The 14816-nt window shown below is 45.1% G+C and overlaps 1 long non-coding RNA gene across 1 annotated transcript in view; it reads left to right on the top strand.

The window, feature by feature from the left end:
* The first annotated feature begins 775 nt into the window (after positions 1-775).
* LOC119315378 overlaps positions 776-14816 on the top strand; it is a 36280-nt gene continuing 22239 nt past the window's right edge. The window contains exons 1-2 of the long non-coding RNA XR_005152758.1: positions 776-1030; positions 1112-1239. This is a non-coding gene — a long non-coding RNA (uncharacterized LOC119315378). The remainder of the gene's footprint in view (positions 1031-1111; positions 1240-14816) is intronic.

Genomic DNA, 14816 nt, shown 5'->3' with positions numbered 1-14816 from the left:
CAGCTAGCAAATTTCTGTGGGCACTTCGCATTCGTCTCAATAACAGAACCCAAGAAAGTTGAAGAAGCCTTCATGGAACCTGAATGGATTCAAGCTATGCAAGAAGAGCTTCAACAGTTTGAGCTGAATAATGTATGGGAACTGGTTAAGCGTCCTAATCCTCGGAAGCACAATATAATAGGCACCAAATGGATATACCGCAAAAGCAAGATGAGCATGGTCTAGTTGTCAGAAACAAAGCTCGCCTCGTTGCTCAAGGATATACTCAAGTTGAAGGGATTGACTTTGATGAAACATTTTCTCATGTGGCTCGACTTGAAGCCATACGCATACTGCTTGTCTATGCAAATCATCATAACATACTTCTATATCAAATGGATGTGAAGAGCGCTTTTCTCAATGGCAAGATTGAAGAAGTGTATGTTGCACAACCGCCTGGCTTTGAAGATCCAAAACATCCTGACATGGTATACAAGCTCAACAAGGCACTGTATGGCCTCAAACAGGCCCCTCGCACTACAAAAAACCTGTTAATCCATGACAGATTTCTGATGACAGTATTGAAAATCATCATGAATGTCCCGGTATAGCCCGGCAAGCATACTGAAGCCCGCCCTGAAGCCCGGCTAAAGCCCTAAATCTTTCCCCGTATAAAAACTAACCCTAAGACCCTCCTGCCCAATCTCAATCTCCATCCGCCGCCGCCACGCCTTGCCTCTCCTCGGCCCTGTCCTCCGCCTCCACCTCCCCGCCTCCAAGCGATAACGATGCCCCGAGATCCATGGTGACGGTGGCTGCAGTGGCCCGATGGAAGCGGCGGCCATCCCTAGCCGTTATCGCGTGCTTCTGCTACTCACGTTGACCATGGATCTGCAGCAGGGGCCTCCCTCCTCCGTTTCCCAGAGCCCGCAGCAGCTGATTCGCCATCCGGAGATTCGGAGCAGCAAGCGCCGGACGAGGAGAGGGCGAGGACGGTGACCTGCTGGAGGCCCGAGCACGACCAGTCAACGGTGACGATGCCCCACACAAGGTTCGTCCCTGCCCCCCCTCGTCTCCTCTCCTTTATTACTTTCTCTCCCATCCCCAATCACAATTTCTTGCTTCGATTCAGATCAGTAGGAGCTCTCTGCCTCTCCAATTCCATGGACGGCGACGACCGGGACCCCACGCTCAAACCCGACGAGCTGGAACGGCGAGGTCATGCGAGCCAACCATCATGATTTGCCATAGAACAATAAGGTTGACTCTCTCGTTCTGTTTTTCTTTTCTTTCAAGTGCATGCTTCTCTTCTCTAGCATAGTTCTCTAGGGGCTCACCAATTTTCTTGAACTGAACGTGATGTAGAAAACGTGTTAACTTCGTTTCCTGATACTCGCAAGCTGCAGCCAAGTTACAGCCAACAATAGACTAGCACTGCTAGCTATTTCCTTTTTCTTCTCTCACCGTGCGAGCATTAGCAGTGTAGAATTTGTGTTAAATAACTATTAGTTAGATAAGCTGTGTGGTGGTTCACGTCTAGTTCCTAATTAGGCCATGCCAGTAATGAATAAAGCATATTAGTGTTCTTCTCCTTCCTATTGTTATTTGCCTGGTATATCTCTATATTTTTATATTGTCTTTACTCCCTGGCATAGTTGCAAACTAATAATTAACGATGTGCAAAACTTGTCTAAGTTAGATGTACTCAGTGGCGGAGCTACAACAAATAAGTTGGGCGGGCCAATTTTTTTTTCTAAACCATACAGTCCAGTAGGCATGAGTTAGTGAAATTTCAGGTTGCCTGTATAGGGAAACTGGTAACGGGATGATGTTGTCAAGTAAAATTTGGACAAATAAACGAAATTTCCTGTGCGCTAGCTGCCTGCTGGCTCTATGGTCTTGTGCTCGTCACCTGGGATGTTCATCGGTGGCTAGCCGCTGGCAGCCGCCATGGCCACGCTCGTCGTGGCATAGGGATGGGTCACCGTAGGGGTTGCTACATGCGGCGCCCGACTGCCTGGCTATTGGACCTCTCCATCTCTAAGTGGCTTGCTCAGTGCTGAATCGGGGCAGAGAGCTCATACTGGATGCGAGGGAGACATGCTATTGGATTAAACTGTTACATGTACAAAAGAGTTTTATTTGTCTCTGGAGCTGGGCGGGCCACGGCCTTGTTTTGCCATCATGAAGCTTCGCTAGTGGATGTACTCATCTTTGTTGCTGTTAGGATCAAATATCAATGCTAGTTGAGTCATACTACCTCCATCTTGAAATATAAGTCGTTTTTATAGGCTAAACTAGCCTACAAAAAAGTCTTATATTTTGAGACAGAGTTAGTACTTGTTAGTTCTGACCATGCCTAGCTTAAGGACTCATCGGTATTCTTGATAAGAAAATCCTGCATATGTACGTACATGTTCCTGTCTGAATTAATATTGGATGTTTCTTGGTGTGTGCATGTGACAGTCAAGGCACATTTTCACAATATATGTTGGTATATGGTGTTGTGAAACTTCTATGATTGAACATACTGAAGGAAATATGCCCTAGAGGCAATAATAAAGTTATTATTTATTTCCTTATATCATGATAAATGTTTATTATTCATGCTAGAATTGTATTAACCGGAAACATAATACATGTGTGAATACATAGACAAAGTTAGTGTCACTAGTATGCCTCTACTTGACTAGCTCGTTAATCAAAGATGGTTATGTTTCCTAACCATGAACAAAGTGTTATTATTTGATTAACGAGGTCACATCATTAGTTGAATGATCTGATTGACATGACCCATTCCATTAGCTTAGCACCCGATCGTTTAGTATGTTGCTATTGCTTTCTTCATAACTTATACATGTTCCTATAACTATGAGATTATGCAACTCCCGTTTACCGGAGGAACACTTTGGGTAGTACCAAACGTCACAATGTAACTGGGTTATTATAAAGGAGTACTACAGGTGTCTCCAAAGGTACATGTTGGGTTGGCATATTTCGATATTAGGTTTTGTCACTCCGATTGTCGGAGAGGTATCTCCGGGCCCTCTCGGTAATGCACATCACTTAAGCCTTGCAAGCATTGCAACTAAATGAGTTAGTTGCGGGATGATGTATTACAGAACGAGTAAAGAGACTTGCCGGTAATGAGATTGAACTAGGTATTGGATACCGACGATCGAATCTCGGGCAAGTAACATACCGATGACAAAGGGAACAATGTATGTTGTTATGGGGTCTGACCGATAAAGATCTTCGTAGAATATATAGGAGCCAATATGGGCATCCAGGTCCCACTATTGGTTATTGACCGGAGACGTGTCTCGGTCATGTCTACATTGTTCTCGAACACGTAGGGTCCGCACGCTTAAGGTTACGATGACAGTTAAATTATGAGTTTATGCATTTTGATGTACCGAAGGTTGTTCAGAGTCCCGGATATGATCACGGACATGATGAGGAGTCTCGAAATGGTCGAGACGTAAAGATTGATATATTGGAAGCCTATGTTTGGATATCGGAAGTGTTCCGGGTGAAATCGGCATTTTTCCGGTGTACCGGGAGGTTACCGGAACCCCCCGGGAGCTATTTGGGCCTTAGTGGGCTTTAGTGGAAAGGAGAAAGGGGCAGCCCAAGGCGGTTGTGCGCCTCCCCCCTTCCCCTAGTCCTATTAGGACTAGGAGAGGTGGCCGGCCCCCTCTCTCTCTTTCCCCCCTCAAGGAATCCTATTCCAACTAGGATTGGGGGGGGGGGGAATCCTACTCCCTCTCTGGGAGTAGGACTCTCCTGGCGCGCCCTCCCTTGGCCGGCCAGCCTCCCCCCTCTAGTCCTTTATATACAGAGGCAGGGCACCCCAAAGAACACACAAGTTGATCCACGTGATCTATTCCTTAGCCGTGTGCGGTGCCCCCAGCCACCATAGTCCTCGATAATACTGTAGCGGAGTTTAGGTGAAGCCCTGCTGCTGTAGTACATCAAGATCGTCACCACGCTGTCGTGCTGACGGAACTCTTCCCCGACACTTTGCTGGATCGGAGTCCGGGGATCGTCATCGAGCTGAACGTGTGCTCGAACTCGGAGGTGCCGTAGTTTCGATGCTTGATCGGTTGGATCATGAAGACATATGACTACTTCCTCTACGTTGCGTTAACGCTACCGCAGTCGGTCTGAGTGGGTACGTAGACAACACTCTCCCCTCTCGTTGCTATGCATCACATGATCTTGCGTGTGCGTAGGAATTTTTTTAAATTACTACGAAACCCAACAGTGGTCTCCGAGCCTAGGTTATTTATGTTGATGTTATATGCACGAGTAGAAAACAAGTGAGTTGTGGGCGATACAAGTCATACTGCCTACCAGCATGTCATACTTTGGTTCGGCGGTATTGTTGGACGAGACGGCCCGGACCAACCTTACGCGTACGCTTACGCGAGACCGGTTCCCCCGACGTGCTTTGCACACAGGTGGCTTGCGGGCGACTGTCTCTCGAACTTTAGTTGAACCAAGTGTGGCTACGCCCGGTCCTTGCGAAGGTTAAAACGGAGTCTCTTTGACAAACTATCGTTGTGGTTTTGATGCGTAGGTAAGATTGGTTCTTACTTAAGCCCGTAGCAGCCACGTAAAACTTGCAACAACAAAGTAGAGGACGTCTAACTTTTTTTGCAGGGCATGTTGTGATGTGATATGGTCAAGGCATGATGCTGAATTTTATTGTATGAGATGATCATGTTTTGTAACCGAGTTATCAGCAACTGGCAGGAGCCATATGGTTGTTGCTTTATTGTATGCAATGCAATCGCGAAGTAATGCTTTACTTTATTACTAAACGGTAGTGATAGTCGTGGAAGCATAAGATTGGCGAGATGACAACGATGCTGCGATGGAGATCAAGGTGTCGCGCCGGTTACGATGGTGATCATGACGATGCTTCGGAGATGGAGATCACAAGCACAAGATGATGATGGCCATATCATATCACTTATATTGATTGCATGTGATGTTTATCTTTTTATGCATCTTATCTTGCTTTGATTGACGGTAGCATTATAAGATGACCTCTCTCTAAATTATCAAGATGTGGTCTCCCTGAGTATGCACCGTTGTCAAAGTTCGTCGTGCCCAGACACCACGTGATGATCGGGTGTGATAAGCTCTACGTCCATCTACAACGGGTGCAAGCCAGTTTTGCACACGCAGAATACTCAGGTTAAACTTGACGAGCCTAGCATATGCAGATATGGCCTCGGAACACAGAGACCGAAAGGTCGAGCGTGAATCATATTGTAGATATGATCAACATAACGATGTTCACCATTGAAAACTACTCCATCTCACGTGATGATCGGTTATGGTTTAGTTGATTTGGATCACGTAATCACTTAGAAGATTAGAGGGATGTCTATCTAAGTGGGAGTTCTTAAGTAATTTGATTAATTGAACTTAAACTTATCATGAACTTAGTACCTGATAGTATCTTGCTTGTTTATGTTGATTGTAGATAGATGGCTCGTGATGTTGTTCCGTTGAATTTTAATGCGTTCCTTGAGAAAGCAAAGTTGAAAGATGATGGTAGCAATTACACGGACTGGGTCCGTAACTTGAGGATTATCCTCATTGCTGCACAGAAGAATTACGTCCTGGAAGCACCGCTGGGTGCCAGGCCTGCTGCTGGAGCAACACCAGATGTTATGAACGTCTGGCAGAGCAAAGTTGATGACTACTCGATAGTTCAGTGTGCCATGCTTTACGGCTTAGAATCGGGACTTCAACGACGTTTCGTACGTCATGGAGCATATGAGATGTTCCAGGAGTTGAAGTTAATATTTCAAGCAAATGCCCGCATTGAGAGATATGAAGTCTCCAATAAGTTCTATAGCTACAAGATGGAGGAGAACAGTTCTGTCAGTGAGCATATACTCAAAATGTCTGGGTATAATAATCACTTGATTTAGATGGGAGTTAATCTTCCAGATGATTGCGTCATTGACAGAATTCTCCAATCACTGCCACCAAGCTACAAGTGCTTCGTGATGAACTATAATATGCAAGGGATGAACAAGACTATTCCCGAGCTCTTCGCAATGCTGAAAGCTGCGGAGGTAGAAATCAAGAAGGAGCATCAAGTGTTGATGGTTAACAAGACCACTAGTTTCAAGAAAAAGGGCAAAGGGAAGAAGAAGGGGAACTTCAAGAAGAATGGCAAACAAGTTGCTGCTCAGGAGAAGAAACCCAAGTCTGGACCTAAGCCTGAACTGAGTGCTTCTACTGCAAGCAGACTGGTCACTGGAAGCGGAACTGCCCCAAGTATTTGGCGGATAAGAAGGATGGCAAGGTGAACAAAGGTATATGTGATATACATGTTATTGATGTGTACCTTACTAGAGCTCGCAGTAGCACCTGGGTATTTGATACTGGTTCTGTTGCTAATATTTGCAACTCGAAACAGGGACTACGGATTAAGTGAACACTGGCGAAGGACGAGGTGACGATGCGTGTGGGAAACGGTTCCAAAGTCGATGTGATCGCAGTCGGCACGCTACCTCTACATCTACCTTCAGGATTAGTATTAGACCTAAATAATTGTTATTTGGTGCCAGCGTTGAGCATGAACATTATATATGGATCTTGTTTAATGTGACACTCCAAAAAATTTTATTTGGTTTTTCAGCAAAAACTTTGCTGGTTTTTGAAAAGAGGCCATTTAAATTTTTTTCCAAAAAACCTTCCTCTTAAAAAACTTCTTTGGCAAGGATTTTATTTTTGTATCTTCTTCAAACTATGGTGTTTGATCATTTAAAAACTCCTTCTCTGATGGTTCCTTTCTCAAAGTATATTTTTGGAAATTATTCTTTTTCTTATAAAAAGAACTCTGTGAATTTTGAGGTTTTTCTTATCTTGAAAACCACCCATGGTTTTACCATGTCCTCTATAGTAAATCTTCTCAAAATCCCTCCCTCCACCTTTGGACAATCTAGATTCTCTGTCTCAACAAGTCCAAACAAGTTTTGGATTTTATTTCAATTATTTTATCTCTCAAATCATTTCTATCAATTATTTTGAGCCTGAGTGATTTTCAAAGCAAGTACCTCATTGCCTTTGAGTTTTTACCTCAAATCAACTTCCCTAGATAGTCCTTGGTACCCACAACCTAGAACCATCTTGATCCACTCTTCTTCTTTTCAAAAATTTCAAATTTCACTCTCTGCAAGTTTGGATCAGGTTTGCCAAATTTGGTGAAATTCATATCTCCTATTCTCCAAAAATTCCACAAAAATTCAAGCAGCCTCCTGGTGCAATGAGAGGCCACCCCACCAAGTTTCAGCTCAAGGAAAAATCCCTAGATGCCTAGATCATTCTGTCGAACACCTTGCAGGCACTGTTTCTGTTCATCTTCAGTTAACTTCAGGGTTCAGTGTCGTTTCTCTTCATTAGATTTCAGTCGCGCGGCCACAGTGCGCCCTGGCACGATGCTCGCGGCCTCTTCCCCTTGGCCAGCACCCCGCACGCACGCTTGGCCGATTCCTGGCGTCGGTGGCGACGAGCCTCGCCGGCGTTGGAGGTTTCTGCGGTGGCTGCGCCACCCGTGGCGGCCAGCGAGGGCCCGAGCCCGCTCGCCACGCCACCCGGCGCCGCCCAACGCCCCCTGGCTCTCCGCGTGTCCCTGCCATGCCAACACGCCCGTGGCACCGTCGCCGTGGCCCGGCAAGCACGGAACGTGCTCCCTGCTGCCGACGGGCCCGCGCCGCCCCGTTCAGTCGAGCTCGCCCAAAGCGCCCAATCCTGGCTCGTTTAGCACCTAAACGGACCCAGTGAACCCCCACGACGGTGCTCAACCCCTAAACCTCCCCGACCAATGCCCTGCGCCGCCGTAAACTTCGCCGGAGAACTCCGTTCACGGCCACCGCCTCGGACCGCCTATAAAAAGGGCCCCTGAGCTCGCTCTCGAGCACACACCCCCTCTGCATCTCACCAGCACCCCGCCAGGCCAACAGGGGGACCTCGAGGAGGTCTCCTCCCCCAGCTCCGGCCGACCCGATCCGCCTCGGCCTCCGTCTCGATTCGCTTCGGTGAGGCCGTCTCCGGCGCCCAAATTCTGTCAGATACCCCCTCTAGCTACCAGAGGTCTAACCCCCTCCTCAATTTGATCTCCACAGCTCTCTCCGACGAGGCCCTCGACCACCCGAACCGCCGTCCGCCGGAGCAAGGCTCGCCGTCGACGTGGTACTCGCCGGCGACCACCACCACCACCAACCGACGCGGAATGGCGCCCAGAACATGGAGGTACTCTCCGATCTCCCTGGCTCGCCGTGGATCACCACCGGCAACCACCGTGGCTCTCGGGCACCGTCGAGCTCTGCCGCCCTGTTTGAAAATTCAAACCTGACGGGCGGGACCCGCCTGTCAGCCTCTCTGTCCTTTCTAAGCGAACCGTTTTCTGAAAATGTTTTCTGCCAAATGCGTTTTCCCGCTGGGCCGGCGCATTCTTATTCGAATCGTTTTCTGTTTTTATAAGTTAGCCCCTGGGAACTTTCTATTTCATTACAGATGAGTCCCTGGACTAAAACCCTTATAACTTTTTAACAGAAAAGTATTTGTGATTGATCCTTTTTCTGTTCTCCTTAAAATTTTGTCTAGTTTTTTATCAAGTTTATTTGAAAAAAATTTGGAGAAATTTTTGTGCACCTCACGGTATTCACGATAGCGCGTATATTTTCTTTATGCCGTATATACCGAAGGAGGTGACGGGACCGCGAACTTCACCGAGCTAGGCTCCGACTACTCTGAACCAGGCAAGCATGTTTGAACTTTTGATATGATGATTGTTTTGGCATGTTTGCATTAAGTAGTTTCATGGCATGTTGATGAGCATACCGACGAATGTCATGTTACATGCAACGATGAGGCAAGTGAGTTTCGATAATCCATAAGTGGATGGATGTGAGTATGCATGGCCATGTGTTGGCATGAGGATGGGTAAGATGGCAGTGTTGTAGCATGCCAGTCTTATGCCAGACTATATGACTTCAGTGACAACCCGTATCAGTCCAGTTCCTTCCATTCTTCCTTCCCTGTACTACCACATGTTTTCCGCTAGGAATATGGGTTAGTAAGTTGCAAACCGCTTTCCTGGTACACACCATAAAGGAGAGGCCGTGATGATGGTTCCATGGCCCTGGATTAAAGCCAGTCATCAGGTCAGGGGGCATGGGTGTTTCTGGTTGGGACCGAGAGGGGGTCACCCCTTAGAGCGCGCGTATATAAATTTGATCCCATGCTATTCGAGATTGTGATCTCCCCGTCTCAAAAGTTTTTCTTGGACGATGTCTAGGGTGATTCCTGGCATCGAGAGGTAGGATGGGTGTGTACTGGTTAGCTGTGTTTTCTTCCGAAATACCGTAAACGGAACTAGTCCTTCATGACTACGGAAATCCGTTGGCTGTGGGAAAATTTTTGTACAAACTCTGCAGAGCCATACCTTCCTTTGAATCATCTATTCCATGTCCAAGTTCGGTATTATCTTATCCTGACAAATGTCAGTTTTGATGACAGATACTCCGGTGAATCACATGAGTGCTAAGTCCGGTTAAATGTTTATTCCCGTGGATGGACTAACCAATTTATTTTCATGAATTGAATATTTATTATGAGTATCATTTACTTGTGAATAAAAGCCCTTTTTGTGATGTCGCTCAGACGTCCGACTGTGGCATTGTTATTATTTACTTTCAATAAAATCCCTTTCTGTGATGTCGCTCAGAAGTCCGACTGTGGCATCGTTATATTTTACTTTCAATGAAAGCCCTTTCTGCGATGTCGCTCAGACGTCCGACTATGGCATTTCTTTTAAAGCCCTTTATGTGGCGTCGTTCAGACGCCCGACTGTGGCATTTCTTTTAAAGCCCTTTATGTGGCGTCGCCCAGACGCCCGACTGTGGCATTTCTTTTAAAGCCCTTTATGTGGCGTCGCCCAGACGCCTGACTGTGGCATTTCTTTTAAAGCCCTTTATGTGGTGTCGCCTACACGCCCGACTGTGGCGTGATTTATTTATTTATATTCCTATCGAGGTGTCGCTTCAGACACCCGATTGGGTTTATAATATTTTGTTGGGTTTTCGAGCGGACTACCGCCGACCCCCTTTTTACCTGTCTTGTTTTTACGAATTAATGTGCCACTATTAAAATTAATCATGACATATCCATGCATGCATTTGTTATATCTTACGTCCGAACTGTCTTGCGAGTACTTTCAAAGTACTCACCTGGCTTGTTGATTTGGCCAGATGCTGACGAAGGCGATCTCATGGATGAAGAATTTGATAGCGAGTCCGACGCCTAGAGGAATCCCAGTCAGTCTCGTGCGACCCTGGATTTGGTCACTGTATTATATCCACTTTCGCTACCAAATAAATTCATCGAGCCTCACCTCGACGCTCGATGAGATGCCAGTTTTAGAGTCATGTATCTCACTCCCTGCTGTGTTTTTCCACCACCACCCTATCCTCGAGTCAGTAGTATGCCTCCACACCACTGTGCCATGTCCGCCATTATGTATAATTATTGGCGTGCTTGTAATAATTTGGTTGAGCAACCGTAGCTCGACCCTCTAATATATTTTATGCTACTGGCTTATTGTATCAAGAATTTGTCTACCGGTAAGGAGGATTTTTCTCATACTGGACTCAAAAGATTGGTTTCTCAATAAACATTTTTATTGGAAAACCGGTCGTGACATTTAATGTGAGACGGTTATTCATTTAAATCAGAGAATAATGGTTGTTCTATTTATATGAGTAATATCTTTTATGGTCATGCACCCTTGAAGAGTGGTCTATTCTTATTGAATCTCGATTGTAGTAATACACATATTCATAATGTTGAAGCCAAAAGATGCAGAGTTGATAATGAAAGTGCAACTTATTTGTGGCACTGTCGTTTAGGTCATATCGGTGTAAAGCGCATGAAGAAACTCCATACTGATGGACTTTTGGAACCACTTGATTATGAATCACTTGGTACTTGCGAACCATGCCTCATGGGCAAGATGACTAAAACACCGTTCTCCGGTACTATGGAGAGAGCAATAGATTTGTTGGAAATCATACATACCGATGTATGTGGTCCGATGAATATTGAGGCTCGTGGCGGATATCATTATTTTCTCACCTTCACAGATGATTTAAGCAGATATGGGTATATCTACTTAATGAAACATAAGTCTGAAACATTTGAAAAGTTCAAAGAATTTCAGAGTGAAGTTGAAAATCATCGTAACAAGAAAATAAAGTTTTCTACGATCTGATCGTGGAGGAGAATATTTGAGTTACGAGTTTGGTGTACATTTGAAAAACTGTGGAATAGTTTCGCAACTCACGCCACCTGGAACACCACAGCGTAATGGTGTGTCCGAACGTCGTAATCGTACTTTACTAGATATGGTGCGATCTATGATGTCTCTTACAGATTTACCGCTATCGTTTTGGGGTTATGCTTTAGAGACGGCCGCATTCACGTTAAATAGGGCACCGTCAAAATCCGTTGAGACGACACCTTATGAACTATGGTTTGGCAAGAAACCAAAGTTGTCATTTCTTAAAGTTTGGGGCTGCGATGCTTATGTGAAAAAGCTTCAACCTGATAAGCTCGAACCCAAATCGGAGAAATGTGTCTTTATAGGATACCCAAAGGAGACTGTTGGGTACACCTTCTATCACAGATCCGAAGGCAAGACATTCGTTGCTAAGAATGGATCCTTTCTAGAGAAGGAGTTTCTCTCGAAAGAAGTGAGTGGGAGGAAAGTAGAACTTGACGAGGTAACTGTACCTGCTCCCTTATTGGAAAATAGTACATCACAGAAAACTGTTTCTGCGACATCTATACCAATTAGTGAGGAAGCTAATGATGTTGATCATGAAACTTCAGGTCAAGATACTACTGAACCTCGTAGATCGACCTGAGCGAGATACGCACCAGAGTGGTACGGTAATCCTGTTCTGGAAGTCATGCTACTAGATCATGATGAACCTACGAACTATGAAGAAGCGATGGTGAGCCCAGATTCCGCAAAGTGGCTTGAAGCCATGAAATCTGAGATGGGATCCATGTATGAGAACAAAGCATGGACTTTGGTTGACTTGCCCGATGATCGGCAAGCAATTGAGAATAAACGGATCTTCAAGAAGAAGACTGACGCTGATGGTAATGTTACTGTCTACAAAGCTCGACTTGTTGCAAAAGGTTTTCGACAATTTCAAGGGGTTGACTACGATGAGACCTTCTCACCCATAGTGATGCTTAAGTCTGTCCGAATCATGTTAGCAATTGCCGCATTTTATGATTATGAAATTTGGCAGATGGATGTCAAAACTGCATTCCTGAATGGATTTCTGGAAGAAGAGTTGTATATGATGCAACCGGAAGGTTTTGTCGATCCAAAGGGAGCTAACAAAGTGTGCAAGCTCCAGCGATCCATTTATGGACTGGTGCAAGCCTCTCGGAGTTGGAATAAACGTTTTGATAGTGTGATCAAAGCATTTGGTTTTATACAGACTTTCGGAGAAGCCTGTATTTACAAGAAAGTGAGTGGGAACTCTGTAGCATTTCTGATATTATATGTGGATGACATATTGCTAATTGGAAATGATATAGAATTTCTGGATAGCATAAAGGGATACTTGAATAAGAGTTTTTCAATGAAAGACCTCGGTGAAGCTGCTTTCATATTAGGCATTAAGATCTATAGAGATAGATCAAGACGCTTAATTGGACTTTCACAAAGCACATACCTTGACAAGATTTCGAAGAAGTTCAAAATGGATCAAGCAAAGAAAGGGTTCTTGCCTGTGTTACAAGGTGTGAAGTTGAGTCAGACTCAATGCCCGACCACCGCAGAAGATAGAGAGAAAATGAAAGATGTTCCCTATGCTTCAGCCATAGGCTCTATCATGTATGCAATGCTGTGTACCAGACCTGATGTGTGCCTTGCTATAAGTTTAGCAGGGAGGTACCAAAGTAATCCAGGAGTGGATCACTGGACAGCGGTCAAGAACATCCTGAAATACCTGAAAAGGACTAAGGATATGTTTCTCGTATATGGAGGTGACAAAGAGCTCACCGTAAAAGGTTACATTGATGCAAGCTTTGACACTGATCCGGACGATTCTAAATCACAAACCGGATACGTGTTTACATTAAACGGTGGAGCTGTCAGTTGGTGCAGTTCTAAACAAAGCGTCGTAGCGGGATCTACATGTGAAGCGGAGTACATAGCTGCTTCGGAAGCAGCAAACGAAGGTGTCTGGATGAAGGAGTTCATATCCGATCTAGGTGTCATACCTAGTGCATCGGGTCCAATGAAAATCTTTTGTGACAATACTGGTGCAATTGCCTTGGCAAAGGAATCCAGATTTCACAAAAGGACCAAGCACATCAAGAGACGCTTCAACTCCATCTAGGATCTAGTCCAGGTGGGAGACATAGAGATTTGGAAGATACATACGGATCTGAATGTTGCAGACCCGTTGAATAAGCCTCTTCCACGAGCAAAACATGATCAGCACCAAGGCTCCATGGGTGTTAGAATCATTACAGTGTAATCTAGATTATTGACTCTAGTGCAAGTGGGCGACTGAAGGAAATATGCCCTAGAGGCAATAATAAAGTTATTATTTATTTCCTTATATCATGATAAATGTTTATTATTCATGCTAGAATTGTATTAACCAGAAACATAATACATGTGTGAATACATAGACAAACTTAGTGTCACTAGTATGCCTCTACTTGACAAGCTCGTTAATCAAAGATGGTTATGTTTCCTAACCATGAACAAAGTGTTGTTATTTGATTAACGAGGTCACATCATTAGTTGAATGATCTGATTGACATGACCCATTCCATTAGCTTAGCACCCGATCGTTTAGTATGTTGCTATTGCTTTCTTCATAACTTATACATGTTCCTATAACTATGAGATTATGCAACTCCCGTTTACCGGAGGGACACTTTGGGTACTACCAAACGTCACAACGTAACTGGGTGATTATAAAGGAGTACTACAGGTGTCTCCAAAGGTACATGTTGGGTTGGCATATTTCAAGATTAGGTTTTGTCACTCCGATTGTCGGAGAGGTATCTCCGGGCCCTCTCGGTAATGCACATCACTTAAGCCTTGCAAGCATTGCAACTAAATGAGTTAGTTGCGGGATGATGTATTACAGAACAAGTAAAGAGACTTGCCGGTAACGAGATTGAACTAGGTATTGGATACCGACGATCGAATATCGGGCAAGTAACATACCGATGACAAAGGGAACAACGTATGTTGTTATGCGGTCTGACCGATAAAGATCTTCGTAGAATATGTAAGAGCCAATATGGGCATCCAGGTCCCTCTATTGGTTATTGACCGGAGACGTGTCTCGGTCATGTCTACATTGTTCTCGAACCCGTAGGGTCCGCACGCTTAAGGTTACGATGACAGTTATATTATGAGTTTATGCATTTTGATGTACCGAAGGTTGTTCGGAGTCCCGGATATGATCACGGACATGACGAGGAGTCTCGAAATGGTCGAGACGTAAAGATTGATATATTGGAAGCCTATGTTTGGATATCGGAAGTGTTCCGGGTGAAATCGGGATTTTACCGGAGTACCAGGAGGTTACCGGAACCCCCCGGGAGCTATTTGGGCCTTAGTGGGCTTTAGTGGAAAGGAGAAAGGGGCAGCCCAAGGTGGCTGTGCGCCTCCCCCCTTCCCTTAGTCCTATTAGGACTAGGAGAGGTGGCCGGCCCCCTCTCTCTCTTTCCCCCCTCAAGGAATCCTATTCCAACTAGGATTG

The sequence above is a fragment of the Triticum dicoccoides genome, chromosome 6A (genome assembly GCF_002162155.2).
Source record: "Triticum dicoccoides isolate Atlit2015 ecotype Zavitan chromosome 6A, WEW_v2.0, whole genome shotgun sequence".
Taxonomy (NCBI): Eukaryota; Viridiplantae; Streptophyta; class Magnoliopsida; order Poales; family Poaceae; genus Triticum; species Triticum dicoccoides.
The sequence above is the reverse complement of the archived record's forward strand: the minus strand, read 5'-3'. Positions and strand labels throughout refer to the sequence as shown.